The 16,289-nt window shown below is 36.5% G+C and overlaps 1 protein-coding gene across 10 annotated transcripts in view; it reads left to right on the plus strand.

The window, feature by feature from the left end:
* Positions 1-16,289, plus strand: part of LOC124365795 (ankyrin repeat domain-containing protein SOWAHC) — a 244,344-nt gene that overhangs the window by 188,948 nt on the left and 39,107 nt on the right. The gene's annotated exons all lie outside the window — the stretch shown is intronic.

Raw genomic sequence — 16,289 nt, forward strand, 5'->3', positions numbered from 1 at the left:
CCAATTCTTAGCACATTTGTAAATGTTTAAATAATTTAATATGAAACTATAAAATCATTTTTATTTCAGTTAATTTTATAAAACATGTTATTTAATGTTGGGGTGTATGCGAGTTTGTCCCAAAAATGTACGGCAATCACGCATTTATTATTATTAATAATTTTTATTTTATTTGAGTTAATAAAGTATACGATCTTAAATGTAATAAACCGCCACTGTTGACAATGTTTACACCACGACCAGCTACGTAATCAAGTCTCTCAGAATCCCAGCCTTACAGGTAATTGGATGAGCCCTTGAGGATAAAGGCGGTCTTTAGATAATAAAACGGTTCCCAAGACCGGGCGGAGTGAGCCTTTAAACGAGTTTTGCACGCTAGTTGGTTTCGAATGTAATGAAGTGTTCTGTTACGCGGAGCAAAGTTTGGAAGCGTCTAGCGGGAGCGTGCGGTCGGCGCCTTTGTAACCACAACCAGATTACATCAGAGGATCACCGCGCTCGCTGTGACAATGGTTGGAGGGACAGAGGGACGGATCTACCTGGTGATCGCGGATCTGCGACACCCACCCCCATACGTGAGCGGTGGACCGAGGGGACGCGATTGAGCGATGAGTGTAATGAGCCTCATCGGTTCTGGGGTCCAGATGTGAAGGCGGCTCAACACACAAGATCTGTAGAGCTTGGTGGTCTTTACCGAAAAGGTAAAGACACACCGGTTCTACCGTTCCCGAAGTTGGGGTTGTGCAATACTGTCTTGGCTTGGGTCAGTTGAACAGTCGTTGAATAAAAGAGAAATATAAACAAATTTTTCAACGAAGTATTATAGGCATTCAAGGTAGGATATTTACAGAATTTTGTAATCAAGCTCAAGAAAAACCATTAATATTACGTGTATATATATATATATATATATATGAATTATACGTATTTTAACAAAACATTACTTCAGAAAACCATATTTTTTATGTTGAAAATTAATTTACTTCACTCATTTTTCATTTACATATTGAAAAAATTAACATATCAGTGTTAAGCAGGTCTTTCTGTTGGATGTGATTGACAGATGCGGTCAACCATCACTCCTCCAATATCTACCATTCTTCGCAGAACGATAAAACACTTTGTTTCTCCAGGAAAGATGTCTAAATGAGTTGTCAAAATATGATTTAAACATTTAACATTAACTGAAAATTAATTGCTACATCCCAGGCAGATATTGAGAGAAATATCAGGTGTGTGCTAAGTTACTCTTAGATATAACGTACTGTGTTTTTCAATAACCAGTTATACTAAATAAGATTCGTGTGGGTGAATTAATATACTAAACTTACATAACTCCTCCTTTCAAAGATTCGTTGTCAAATGTTTAATTATTTATTATTTTAATAAGTCCGTACATTGTTTACACACGTATCAGTAATTAGTGTTCTGTAGAAAGCCAAACACAATTCATCACTGATACCTGACAATTATCACGTATCGGAGCCAGATCTTGGGTAATTAAAATTTAGTTCTTGACACTCGAAAATTGTTCGGCCATAATTAGGCGGCTTCTGGATGTGTGTTAGATAAGCGGTGGAACTTCCGACTACGGATTTGCCGATAAACGAGCAAAATGCGCCAAATTAATAGCAGCACGCAGCATGAGCGACGAGTCTCGGTAGACGTCCAGGCGTACAGACTGTCGTTTAGTTGGTTGTGCAGGAGGTCGCGGGTGATTAACTGATAAAGGGCAGCTGGCCCACCTCGAGTCGCGCATTATCATATCTTCTCAGTATTCTGATAATTTATTCCTTTTCTCTCTAATTACCAAGTGGGCACTCGGTCGATAATTGAGTTACAGAGGTGGTTGAACGATGTACGCAGTTGATAAATAAAGTTTATATCAGTCATGATCGATGGTCTGTCAGCTAGTGTCCTGTTTTTGACTTTTGATATATTTTTAAATACTGTAAACGTTGCCTGCAGTCATACGGCGTGGGTACATTAATTGATAATAACCCAAACGGACTCAGAAAGAGGGTTATACTCTACGGTTATATGCGTCAGACTTACGGATTTACTGTAGTCAAGTGTCACATAAAATTGTGTGACATGAATAGTCGTGACTTTCAATCACGTCTGTACTTTCACCTTTAAACGTACATTTCATAATCTACAGTGTATATGGATAATAAGGAAACTTGCTCTCGGACTAACAGGTGTGTGTCTTTCTAGTCAAAAATATATCCAAGCGTAACGATTATACAGAATTCTTCTAGTATTTAGTATTGCAGATTTGTGATTTATTATCTCTTCTTCAAAAGAAGTCCCTAATCCAAAATCAGGGGAAGAGCATATCAAATACTCTCATATTGAAACAGGAATACATGCCCGAAATGTACTAGCATACATGAAATGTAAATAATGAAGGCTTCGGAACATCGCTTTGGTCGCTTTTGGGGAAGTCCTAAATATGATGTTAGACACTCATTATTCAACTTTGCACACACCTAACTTCAGTTGATCCAGCTATTGCCTGTACTCATTTGTATTGAAGATCCTTCTAATCGAGGGGGCAAACGAGCCTGTACACATCTAATTCATATAATTCTGCTAGAAGAAGAGTTAATTAATCCACAGTGGTTGCAAACTCAGTTGTGATTTAAGCGTCTATAATCTTGCAATCCGTCCACTATTTAGACGCAAGTGTATAAAACATTTGGTTTTTGTCATTAACTCTAAAATCGGTAAGGAACAACATCTTGTTTAGAAAAAAACTTGCGAAGTTCTCTGAAAATGTGTGGCCATTTTACAGATATCATCGTGATCGGCGGGTTTTATCGCGAATGGGTCGCGACAGGACTGGGCGAATGAATCCACGGAAAAAGTGAGTCGGGTCTCATCGATATGGGAGGTAGGCGTATTGCACACGTAATACCCCAATATAATGTCGAGTGCGGACTCTAAGTGCCCATTCTGCGACAGAAAAACCGGGTGGCGGTCTCCCAGCTTTTGAAGACGCGCGATCGAATTTCACCCGGAACCATAAAGAGGCGACATCGGTGTGTCGGAATCCGGGGTTCCCGGCACTCGGTAGACTGGTAGAGTTCGCGGAACACCCGCGGACGGTAATTCACATTTATTGTGCATATCTATCGGTCCTGTAGTTGCCTGTAAACACTATTGTCGACTGCTCGTCATCTTCAGACCGCATTCCCCGGCCGAGTTGACAACTTCGGCGACAAATAAGCGTTTCTTTTGTGCGACTGCTGGAAGAACAGCTGGTTAGTTGTTTTTACGAGCTACTGGTACAACGTAAACGGTATTTTAAGTGGCAGATATCTTGAGTTACCGTACGCTCCGCTGTGGAATAGTAAGAGTTGTTCACTTATTATTGTTTTACGTGTAACACCTGGTCGAATATTGTTTAATACGTGTATAAATATTTATTTGGGAAATTCATGTCTATTCATTGTCGGTACTGTAAGAGTATTATTAGTCAATTATTTAAATAATTTTGAAATAGACACAACACAAAAGCTATAACATCTTATTTATTGTACATGTTGCTGTTATACAATCGGTTATGTACAAATCTGTATGTCAGTTTGAGGTTTTCACCATGTTATTCCCGCTGTAATCTGACTATTTATTAAGAAATAGATTTCAATAGTAAGCTCCTAAATAATATAAACTCTTTCTATTAAAGAAACATTGTAGAGCTTGTAAGATATGTATACACATGTGTTTCTTATAATCAAACATGATCTCAATTATATTGATACAAAAAATGTCTGAATATCAAGAAAAGTTTACTTACTACTCGAACGCATGTAACTGGAAACTACGCATGTCTAATGCAATTTCGTTCACTTCATGTACTTTTTTTTAAATTTTGCTATCGCATGTTATAATAATAAAATAAACGAAGCTAGTCTACTTGCATTTGTATTACATTACAATTACGTGTGTGCGTTGACGGTAATAAATATTGTATATAATTTAGTTTTCTCTTTAAGGACGACATCTATGAACAGTGCTTAGAAAAACTTTGCGTTCAACTCTTGGATCGCTATTGACTTGTCAAATACGCTAGTGTCAATCTATGGATATCCATAGCAATAACATGTTTACAGCTTTACGACGGTCTGAGGACCGGTTCCAGGAAGGAGAAGAGAAGGGAGGGAGTCAGCTGTTTGTGTCGTAAAAGTTATTGTACTATCACTACTGGGAACTGATAGTGTTTGTGATGTAGGTGGGGCGGGCGGCACATGTACATTCATTCATACCTCCGGTGACTCAATCATACTTCCATCCACTTTGGTGTCGTTTTACCATAATAACAAGATTACAGGTTTTGGACTTTTGTCACCGTTGTATGTTACAGAAATAGAACACTACGTTTCGAGGATTGGAATCCTATCATCTTCATGTGTTACAATATCAGATTAACTCACCACAGTCAAAATTGACAACAGTACAACAGAGTGTGCTAGACTACTGTAACAGGTACACTGAACAACACTTCCTCACCCACCAGCGATGGTGAGACACTGGACACGTAGTGTATGTAACATACTCGTATAATGATGGCAACGTTGACAACAGTACAACAGAGTGTGCTAGACTACTGTAACAGGTACTCTGAAGAACACTTCCGCACCCACCAGCGATGGTGAGACACTGGACACGTAGTGTATGTAACATACTCGTATAACGATTTCAAAGTTGACAACAGTACAACAGAGTGTGCTAGACTACTGTAACAGGTACACTGAAGAACACTTCCGCACCCACCAGCGATGGTGAGACACTGGACACGTAGTGTATGTAACATACTCGTATAATGATGGCAACGTTGACAACAGTACAACAGAGTGTGCTAGACTACTGTAACAGGTACACTGAAGAACACTTCCTCACCCACCAGCGATGGTGAGACACTGGACACGTAGTGTATGTAACATACTCGTATAATGATGGCAACGTTGACAACAGTTCAACAGAGTGTGCTAGACTACTGTAACAGGTACACTGAACAACACTTCCGCACCCACCAGCATGGTGAGACACTGGACACGTAATGTATGTAACATACTCGTATAACGATGGCAACGTTGACAACAGTACAACAGAGTGTGCTAGACTACTGTAACAGGTACACTGAACATCACTTCCGCACCCACCAGCGATGGTGAGACACTGGACACGTAGTGTATGTAACATACTCGTATAACGATGGCAACGTTGACAACAGTACAACAGAGTGTGCTAGACTACTGTAACAGGTACACTGAACAACACTTCCGCACCCACCAGCGATGGTGAGACACTGGACACGTAGTGTATGTAACATACTCGTATAATGATGGCAACGTTGACAACAGTACAACAGAGTGTGCTAGACTACTGTAACAGGTACACTGAAGAACACTTCCGCACCCAACAGCGATGGTGAGACACTGGACACGTAGTGTATGTAACATACTCGTATAACGATGGCAAAGTTGGAAAACATGTTATCTTTTCAAATCATATGTCGTTAATAATAAACTGAACTATCTTGATCATTCAGATCTTACCTAGTTCTATAGCAGCAACTTATAAATTATATAACCTCCAAAGCTAGACTCTTGGTATTGTGCTAATACATTACTTATCTATACATTACTTCAGTTTTCTTATAGTTATAGACGCATCCCATTCATTAATTAAGCAATTAAATACATTCATTAACATATCAATAAATCGCATGTTATAATGATTTATTTATATTTTTATATTCATGTTCTTTGATGGTATTGTGACATATGTTGCTTACGTATATAATGTTATTTTGGTGTTGTTGCATCCTGTCTGCGTTTCTTGATGTCATTGCGATAAATCTATGCGTATATAATGTTCAAGTTCTGTTCAGGATCTTGTTGCATCTTATTCAGTTAATCAACTCCTTAGTGGTGTTACTGTAATACCCAATTCATTAGTTTATACATACGTGTCTAGTAATTGTTACAAGGTAGGAATACGCTGCACCACGTGACAGACAGACAGATAAACAATGTCATAGAAAATAAATGTTTACATCCCTCCGTCAGAGAAAAGAGAAATGGGTCACTCTACTGAGTGATAGATAGATGTCAATTGTGCTCAGACAAAATCCACTGTTGGACACGCATCAACATAGGATTCATTCTTGTCTATGTAGAAATGAAGTTTCGTGCAAAATTTCAAGTATACAGATTAAATATGTCTCGAGATTTGCCACATGTATATTCACATTTTTGTTAATCGAATTGGGTTTCATTTCATTGTTTAAATAATAAAGGTCTATGCACCGAGTTATTATAAAATGATGTTTTGTGTGTTAGAATAGTTAAGCTGCACATTGTTTATTCCTCAAGTGTTAAAATCTATCAAGACTGTACCGGGTTAGATTGGAAATTTATTTATTCTGCTATTTTCTTGTTCCCATTATGGTTACCTATAATACCAACGTAAAAAACGATAACGAGCCGCTCAGACTCGCCAACTACAGATACGGTATGTCATTTGCAGTTTTTGTTATTTATGTTTCCACTATGTTAAAATGTTACCTTGTGTTTACAAACAAATCACATTTAAATAATTATATACTGTCATTTAATACCTGTAAACATTCCTAAATTTTACAGTAGCGCTTTAGTTGGCATTGAAATGTATTAATTTCAGCTTTTGTTGTAACTATTTGTATATGTTCAGTTTATTCTGATTTATTATGGTTAATAAGTCGCAAATGTTCAGTTGTTAACTTAGATATGTTATCACGCTTATATTTCTTGTGTTCGGTTCTAAAGTGCGCTCTGTTTGATTATACTAAATAAATTATTGTATTGTTATGAATCCATCAAAATAGATTTTATTGTAGATTTTAGAACGTACAGCGACATAACTGGTAATGTATTAAGTATTTAAAAGGATTTGCAAGATGGACATATACTATCTGTAATTGACGCAAAGTTGTAGTTTTAATATTTTATACTATCAACTAGCAGTGTTTTAATTTATGCAAGAATCAAAATTGGTAAAATATCTTAATATTTTAAGATCGGTATTTTGATAAACGTTTGATAAAACAAACAATAATTTATCAATACAACTCTTTTATTTTAAAGTGTAATTTCTAAACTAAGAATTATGTAATTGTGATTACAAGGAATATGTTTCAAAATGAGTTCACAAACATTAGGTTTGTTTGGATGGTCTGTAGTTAATACAGTATCCTGATAATCAATAATAGACTTGTTCGATCTCGAAAGTAAATGTTGCGTATTGTCTTGCTAGCTGTTTAGTAATGTTAACTTTCTCTTAGTACCTATTCATATTTTTGTTACTTTTTATTTATGTTATTTTGTACTATCCGTAAGTGTTTTCTTCTGTTTTTACATAATTGTGTTTAACGGTAAATTTAAATTGTTTTATCCTGTCACCTGCTAAGCAATCGTCCCAAGATTGTTATGTTCTCTATTATTGCCATTATTGTGTCAATTATAGTGTGAGTTTGTTATCGCCGCTATAAACACAAACCATTCGAGTGCACGCGATCCGGTTGTTTGTCGTCAATAAATCCACAATTAGAAATAAATGTATGTAAATGCAACGAGTCTAATTTTGTTTAAACACTGTAATCGCCCGATATACCTGTATGCGGCAACATAAGATCGTCTGTAGGACAGGTGTATCCGTTGCTTCCGGCCGCCACAACCTGACATAACCTAATGTAATCAGCTGGTCCGATGTAATTAGCCTCGCATCAGGCTCTCAATCAGGTGTCTCGATAGCCGCTCGTCAAAGTTTTACTCTAAAATAAATCGATTATAAATAAATTAAAAATTGTTAATGTTACCTTAAGTAAGTTCTCTATTCCGTTACAATGGACAAAGATAACTCGTCAGGGTTTTATGTGGGAACGAAACTAATTGTAAAGTACATATAAGTAAACCGGGCAAGATACCTCGTATACAACTCTAAACAAAGTATACACATAAGAATGTACAGGTATTATGTATCGAATTTTACTGCAATGCATCTTCTCCCCATCATCTTCAAATGTTTAAACATCTGTCCTTTGAATTGAGTAATGGCGCCACAACAATGAAACCTATTACAATCTATTTTTAAAAGTCATGTCAATTGAATACGGGGTTGTAATTATTATCAGGAATTAATCCCCTCTTCCCAACCCCGCAACAGTAGTTCTTTACTTGGAGTTTAGTCGTGAAGTCAGAACTGACCTCTGACTTGAGAATCCTAAACCAGGGGTTGTTAGGAGTCCCTGTGGCTGACTGGTACTATTTAAAACATTAACCTCACCTCCCCCTCTTTCTCCTCCCCCCACCCAATAATTACTTCTTATTACATTACTGGTTGTTTTGTTCTAAAAACTTAAATTTCTCTGTAAAACATTATGAGTTTTGTATTTTATGAAACTTGGAAATCAATTTATTTTTCAGAAATATTAATGGATTTAAACTTTAAAGTCATAATATTGTTTGATTTAATTAATAGACAGCACTATAAATTCCTTACGGAAGTATTTGTAATAATATTTGCATTATATTGAGATTTCGATTGAATGGGAGTTTTCTTCTTGTTAAACAGTTATACGTAACCACAAGTATATTCCTTTCATTACAGTTTAGGTACAATTCATTTCAGAGGCATTTCTCACATAACACACCTATGATGGTGGGAAGGGTTGATTCAATGTTAATGTAGAGTTTAGCTCCAGTTCGCCCTCTTCTTTGTGCAACGCCTGAAGTCTGACACAGCCAAAGATTTGACTCTTGCAGTCTGGAGTTGACGTCCGTCTGAAGAAATCCAAAACAATCGATACAGTATAGTGTCTATTCAATAATATGTAGTACTTGCTATAATGTCAGTATTCTTTTACTCAATATTATCACTACAGTATTGAGATAAGAGACCAATAAATAGATGACAACCAACCTAACTACTCGGCGACGAGATAACGTCCTCTCTGCAACACGACGAATTCTTAGTGTTGCATAGTTTGACATCACTGCTAGAGTACAATACAGCTCATCTGGTTCATCCAGTAGCTATCTACTTTAGTCTACAAGAAGAGCTATTTAATAATAATCAAGCTACGCGTGAGATTCTTATCACCCAAAATTAAATATTACGCTCAGCGTTAGATGGTCGCCCTGGAAGATTTTTATTTCTGTATGCCTGTATGTCCGCACGATATCTCGAAAAACATTTTCCAAAAATCTTCAAATTTGGCATGACGCTTCATTTCTATATAGGCAACATCGGTTTCTATAATTGTGCATATCACTCCAGGGATTGGGCTGACCGTTACTGAACACTTTTACGTAAGTTTTAAATTTGGTTGGTTTCATATAAAAATGTTCACTGATGAATAATGGTAAAATTCCATATTTTGGATCCCTACAGTACTTTTTCGTGTGCTATATATGGGGTTGGATTTAAAAGCCACTGTTGTCATAAGTAGATCCATTTTATTTACCGCTGTAACAAGTATATTAGTGATAAACGCACAGTCCGTGGAGTTACAAAATGTAGAAGTGAAGCGGGTGGTCAGCCCAGGATATTTACGGTGATCTGCAGCCCCAGGAACATGGAACAGTAGTACCAACTGTACGGCAACAATATTAGCTTTTATTGTCTCTGTGTGACTGTGTTACCTCCTAGTTACCACCGAACAGCTGATTTATTGCTGTCGGTTCTCTAGTTGCCTTAGCAACCAAAGTCATTCCAAACACGCCTATGGCCTGTTTTCTTAGTCTATTCAAATTGTACAACTATGATTAATTTTAAGTGGGAATAAGGGTTGCGATTCTGGTAACCTAAACCTATCAGGATTAAATCCAACCTAGTGTATAGTGTATAAATAGTCTTTCAATTAACCGGACATCAATTACAATAATATATTGTTTCAAAATGGTTAATTTCTTTAACATTTTAAGTAAAAGTTTTCATTATAGGCAATAATCACCTTAAAAAGATTCATGTTTACATGAAATCAACCTGTTACGGAATGTTGGAGTTGTATAATTAAAGACTCATCAGTGTTATGTAATTTGTAAATGGAGGAGGGAGATGTATTAGTATTGGCGTTTCTTTATTATTCACACAGAACTATTTGTAAATTATGTTATGGAAGGAAACTTACCTTTTCAATTTTAAGGCACAGGTAATACGGGAAATGTTAATTCGAGTTTGTCTTCAATTTCGGACTTCTTCTGTTTGTTCATATTTAAATGCATATACTTATTTATATTATATGTTCTGAATTTCTAAACTATATTTCTCAATTTAAATATTTATTTTCGGTGAAGAAATTTGTTGATAATAAAATAATTCAAAATGGTCAATGTTAGAGCAGAGTTGGTGTGGGTTTTTGGTAAAATAGAATAATCTTTTTTATATTTTTTTACTAGAAAGTAATACTTTTCTAAATTGTGTAAAAACTTTTGGAGAATTTATATTGTAGAAATTAAATTGGTTCAATATTATTGCACACTGTATCGTGGTCCTTGTGATTTCCAACGTTATACCAGACATGACTTTATGTAGTTACATTTTTGTATACAAGGGACCAATCCTATCATATGGTTAAATGACAATGTACAACGATGTTGTGTGTGATTTGTGCCTCGGTGTGTTAAAAAATACAGGAATAAATAAAAAGAAAAGATAGAATTTCATATTGGGTGGTGGAAAATCGATTATTTTGCCAGCTAATTAAGCTAAATACTAGCATAAAAAGTTACTTAAATGCAAAAGTAACAAAAATTACGGAAATTAAATTTGTAAGTAATGCAGTAACTATTTAATGTATTGTTAAGCATTAAGTGTCAGTCTGAATTAAATTCAGAAAAAGAAAAGTGTTTAGTCGTATATCTAATGATATGCATATATCAATTTGTATAAAAGGTGTATTGATATTGATTTCCAGTTTTATTCGTCCTTTGTGTATGTTGATGCGCTTCTGTAGTAACTCTTAAGGTAAATAGATGATGCTGTATTTACAACATTGCTGTTTCAAAACAACAGGTCGATGTTATTTTTACTTAGGATGTGTATTGTAAACTCTATAGAATTTGGTAGGTTTTGATTTTGATTTTCGAAATGTAATACCACTATAGCTGAAATGTATATTGTTACTTGTATAACCCTTAATAGATTGTCTTAGTCCCAGTGATTATGAAAATGTGCCCTCAGTGTATCAAGAGTGTAAACCGCCTGTGTGTTAGTCTGATGCTCTGATATGTCTCTTAACTCTAAACAGATGTGCAAAGGAATTTGAAATATTGTGAAACTTTCATCGCAGCAATTACAAGATAAACAGCAATTTAGAAGTCCATCAAAACCAAGGTCCCCCGGCAGCTACAAGACCCCTAAGGGCGACGTTTAGGGCGAGAACAGGGTTGTAAATGACCCCGTATTAGGGCCGGCATTAACAAGGGCTGCAGCATGTACAATTATAAGAAGGGCACATTTAGTCTGGTTAGCGAACGGCGAGCAGGTGTAAGAAAGGACCGATGGGATATTAGCCGGTGTCCGTGTTCGGGTAATGCAGAGCATGATGTAGACAGTAGAGATATATCCTTGTTGCTGAACACTAATCTTGCTCGTAATGTCCGTGAATTTGTTATAATTCACAAGTCCCAACGTGTATCAGCGTTGTCTACAACTGCTGTTGAGTCTAAACTAGTCGCTATGTAAGTTCGGATGAACATCGTTCAGAATGGATGTAGGTAACATCAGATCGAACATTATTAAGAGACACGTATAACTTTCTGGTAAACCTGGTCATTAAATTGATACAAAAGGGCCGAGTATCGCATTTCTCACTTTCGTATAAGTCACTCTAATAGAATTTATTGAGCCGAAAGAACACTATACCTATTTGAACGATTCAATTAAATGGAACTAAATATACGAGGAACTACATTTTTAAACATTTGAATTGCATAAAGTCACTAAACTAAAGCCAGAATATCATTTTGATTATTCGCATCATGCGGATTTTTACTCGAGTTGAAAACATTTATCATCGGTGGCCTACTTCCCAATTTACAGTCTTCCAATCTTATTGCTAGAGAGCGCTTGTTCAGGTCACCTAAACGAACTTTATCAAAACCACAATTGCCAGTGGAGTACTGCAGTGATATATCCTTGGGTCAGTTCCAATCTTGATTATGTAAGCCAAGAATCTCCCAATCCATTGTGGGATGAGTGGCATAAATTACATTTCTGACTTCTAGAGTCCAAATATTTTCTTTCTTGAACTCTAACGATACCAATACCAAATTGTATTTCTAAATTTGAATCAACAAATTAAGCATGTTTGGAGGTTGCTCATGAACTCTCACCTCTCCGAACCTTTTCAGACTATGATCAATTGTTGTATTACAAATAACGTAAAATTACCTATTATATACATGTTCGTATGGCATACTTATGCCACAATTGTTCCAAAAAGATTGGACAGGCTCTTCATACATACAAATGCCCGAAGCATTTCAACATTACGCTCGATATACTTCTTGAAGAGGTTAATCAACACTACGATCAATAGTGGCTGTTTACGGTGCGCAGTCGTGTTTTACAAACGAGGCGAATGAAATACAATTAAGCGCCAAAAGACTCTTTTGCTACGTGTAATGTACAACGGGTTTTATAATATAAGAAACAAAATTATTTTTACGTTTTATATAATTTTTGCTGTGTAATATCATACTGTCAAGTATTTATTACTGGCATAGTCATACTGGCAGGTTTACATATCAAAAACAGGTGTTTATTTACTGTACTGAAAAAGTATCAAAGTTTGAGGTCAGGTCACTGAAAACAAATTGAACCTCAGCTGATTTTTCAGCTCTCTCATGTAAAGTGCGATAAACAGTCACTTTTTGGACAAAGTTTACAACAACTGCTTTTATTTGTGCAGTGTGATAAAATAGTAGTAATACTACTCTGTTTGGTATGGAAGCCTTGTTAGATAACCCTTGTTGTCGATGATGAAAATAAAAATATTTTGTTACATCATAGCGCTTAATATTATAAACAACTACGTATATTTAACTCTAGTGTTAATTGAAATTATATTGAAATTGAAATGTTCATACCGTTTACCGTATCATTAAAGAATGCCTTTTTGATGTTTCATACGCTTATCCCGTAAGGGCCACTAGTGGTTCCTGAGAGTTTTAGAGCCATTTGCCACACGGGTCAAACTGTTTTGATTTAAGTTAAAGTTAGCTTGGGTTCAAATTCCTTCCGTGACCGCAACACTTCTTTACCTTAATGTCGACTTTCTCCATTATGCCGATTGAGAACATTGCACAATCAGTGACCGGTGAGGACGTGTGGAATAAAGCTAAAACAAAACCATATTAAGTACATTAAATGTAGTGTTTCGCTTTTTCATTTAAGACGCTTACTCTTTAAATACACAAATCTAGAATTTTTCTTGTTTAGAATTTTGATTCTAGAACTCATGGTATATATCTAGAAACTTGGTAACTTCTTCTAGTAACTGTTCGACTTGTAGTTAGAGTTGTTTCGTGTTCAAAGACGATCTATAATTATAGACCTCTTTTTGTAAGATAATTGAAGTGAATGCTACAAGAATGTCTCTGTCGGCTTGGCTCGAAAATTAGCAAGATAAACGACGCAGTTTGTAGAAGGGGTATGATTGAAATGTGAGGGAGAGTGGAGTGATAGCTCAGAGGCTACCGGAGGTTCGGTAAGTAGAGGGCGGACATCTGCTGGCACCTCGGGCCTGGCAATGCACCTGCCAACACACCTGACCACACATCACGGGTATCGTGGTCGTACAGTTCAAAAACTGGAAATGGCCAAAATCCAAACTGTGATGTTGGCTAATCTGTTCATAGTGCAGTTTTTATCAGTGTAGTGCAGGGTTTGCACCTTTTCGGTTCTCCAGAAGGGGATAAGAGGGCCACTATTAAGTTCTTCTATTAAGTTACGTTCTTCTAGGTTTGAAGCTCCATCTGAACTATAAGGGGATGTTTCGTTCTTATTGCAATAGGCCTGATCAGGCGGAAGACAGACAACAAACTGAAAGCCTTACGATCGTCAATCCTTTTACCAACTTCCCTGCAGATCTATACTGAGGGAGACCAACTAGTCTCACTGTGATCATGCGCCGCGCTGTAAGGCGTCTGCCCCACTCAACGCGGTATCATGTTTAATTAAGGCCTCTACCGCTCAACATCTTTATTACTGATCTGTGAAAGCTTGCAAATGTTTAAAAGCTAAATATCACTCAATTCTCTTGCTTTTCAAGCAGAAGTCCTACTCGCCCAGAAGAGGTCCATTGCAAAATGGACCCTTGAAGTAGGAAAATGATGCAGGTAAATGCAATCCGAAGTCCGGAAGCAGCAAGACACGTGAACATTCCTCGGAGACTAATTATGATTCCCAGGCGAATGTACGGAATCATTTGAACGAACCATGTGTCCATCCTGTCCTACCGGGTGTCGTGCGGCAAGGAATTTCATTGCCTCAGCTCTTAGTTTTTATTGCTTTTGATGTTACATTAATCAAGGTTTGAAGTTTTATTATTATTACTACGTCTGCAAGGATCTATTAAGAGCTGCTGATCCAGCATGGTATATCAGTGCCCTTAGTCATGTAAAGTAAGAATTTAAAAATTACCGAATTTGGATAACAGCACCTTTCTTCGATTTCCCTTTGTGCAGCTTGTAATAAAGAAATTAATAGAGGAACAGTAAGGAATCAATTGTTGAAACTGGCAGTGTTGAATATATAATCATGTTTTGAGTATACAAGGCCATAAAACAAGTGAAATTTTACATTATTATAAAAGTTACTTTATCGTTGGGTGACATTATTTTTGCGGAATTGGTTAGGATATAATCATTGATTACTCGAGAATGCTGTTTCTGTACTAGTTTGAGATGGGATTTGGGAAATTGGAAGAAATATTTAATTACGTGCCCCTTTGGCAACTTATTTGGCTGGAGCTCAGTTCAACTCTGAAAATCTTCAACTTGAAACCTCAGCTACAACTCTTTTTTAATTCTCCTATCGATGGTTATTTTGTAACGCAACTCATTATCTAATGGACAGTATCAACTCGAGTACAAAATTCACTTCAAACACAGCTCCTAGATTATTTATTTCCAACGACTGCTGATTTGCGATTCTGAGACAATGTTTTTGTTTCTGATGGCACAGGGTGGCTCGCGCCTCGTCTGATGTCGTATATAAAGAATTGTCTGCGATGACTGATGAGTGATCACCGTAATTCTCCTAATGTCGCTAATGTTGTCATTGTGCCCCTGTCGACACGTGTGATACACGGCCACGGCCAGATGGAGCTCCGGTCGCCGTATACATGTCTCTCCGTCCCCACGCATTCCTCCTGTTCCCACACGTCACATCTGTAACTGAATTCCTGTCAGCGCCAGAGAAAAATGACGCCCAACGCTCGCGGTGTTTGTTTAATTTTAGAGTTGTCGACAAGGGCGGCAGTTTGTCTCGCTGAGGTGCCGAGACGCTGCCACCGCGACGCTATCACTGGAGCTACCGCTCTGGTGTTAGGTTCTCTCGAGGGCTGGAAATCGTTCTATATACGTTACGTTTACCTTCTTTCTGTAGCTATTTAAAGACTTTCTGGTCTTTTGTGTATTTGTTTCAATGACTGTGTTTATTTTATAAAGTAGGTTTCATATTTTAAATGTTGATTTCTTTGAATTGTTTCTAGGTGTTTCGTAACTAAAACTATTTTGTAGCTATGATTTCATACAGTATAATTCAACAACCTTATGTATTCAAGACATGTATTGCTGTAATCGATATTATTATTCGCTTTTGGGGGGTTGATTTTCTTTTTAACATTTTCAATGTACGAACAAAAGATATGTTAACATATACAACATTAAATGAGATTTTACAAAGCTCGAATTACATTCTAATCATAACTATACAAGTACGAAACATACAGTACATAATAATTATTGACTTCTATTAAAAATTTGAACAATTCTGTTCTCAAGAAGGATTGAACATGTGTTTGTGTACCCTAATTATGACAAAAAATGTATATATTATATATCTCAAGTAATTTTCTCATTAAAAGTATAATCATAACATTCTAAAAACTTTGCCATGAGAGATTGCTTAGTTCATTAACACATTGTTGGAACGATGTGTATTTACGGGCAAGGGTTTATATTTATTTGTTTATAGTTTAATTAATTGTGAGGTTAATTTCATCGTAATAAAAA

Source organism: Homalodisca vitripennis, chromosome 1 (assembly GCF_021130785.1).
Source record: "Homalodisca vitripennis isolate AUS2020 chromosome 1, UT_GWSS_2.1, whole genome shotgun sequence".
NCBI lineage: Eukaryota > Metazoa > Arthropoda > Insecta > Hemiptera > Cicadellidae > Homalodisca > Homalodisca vitripennis.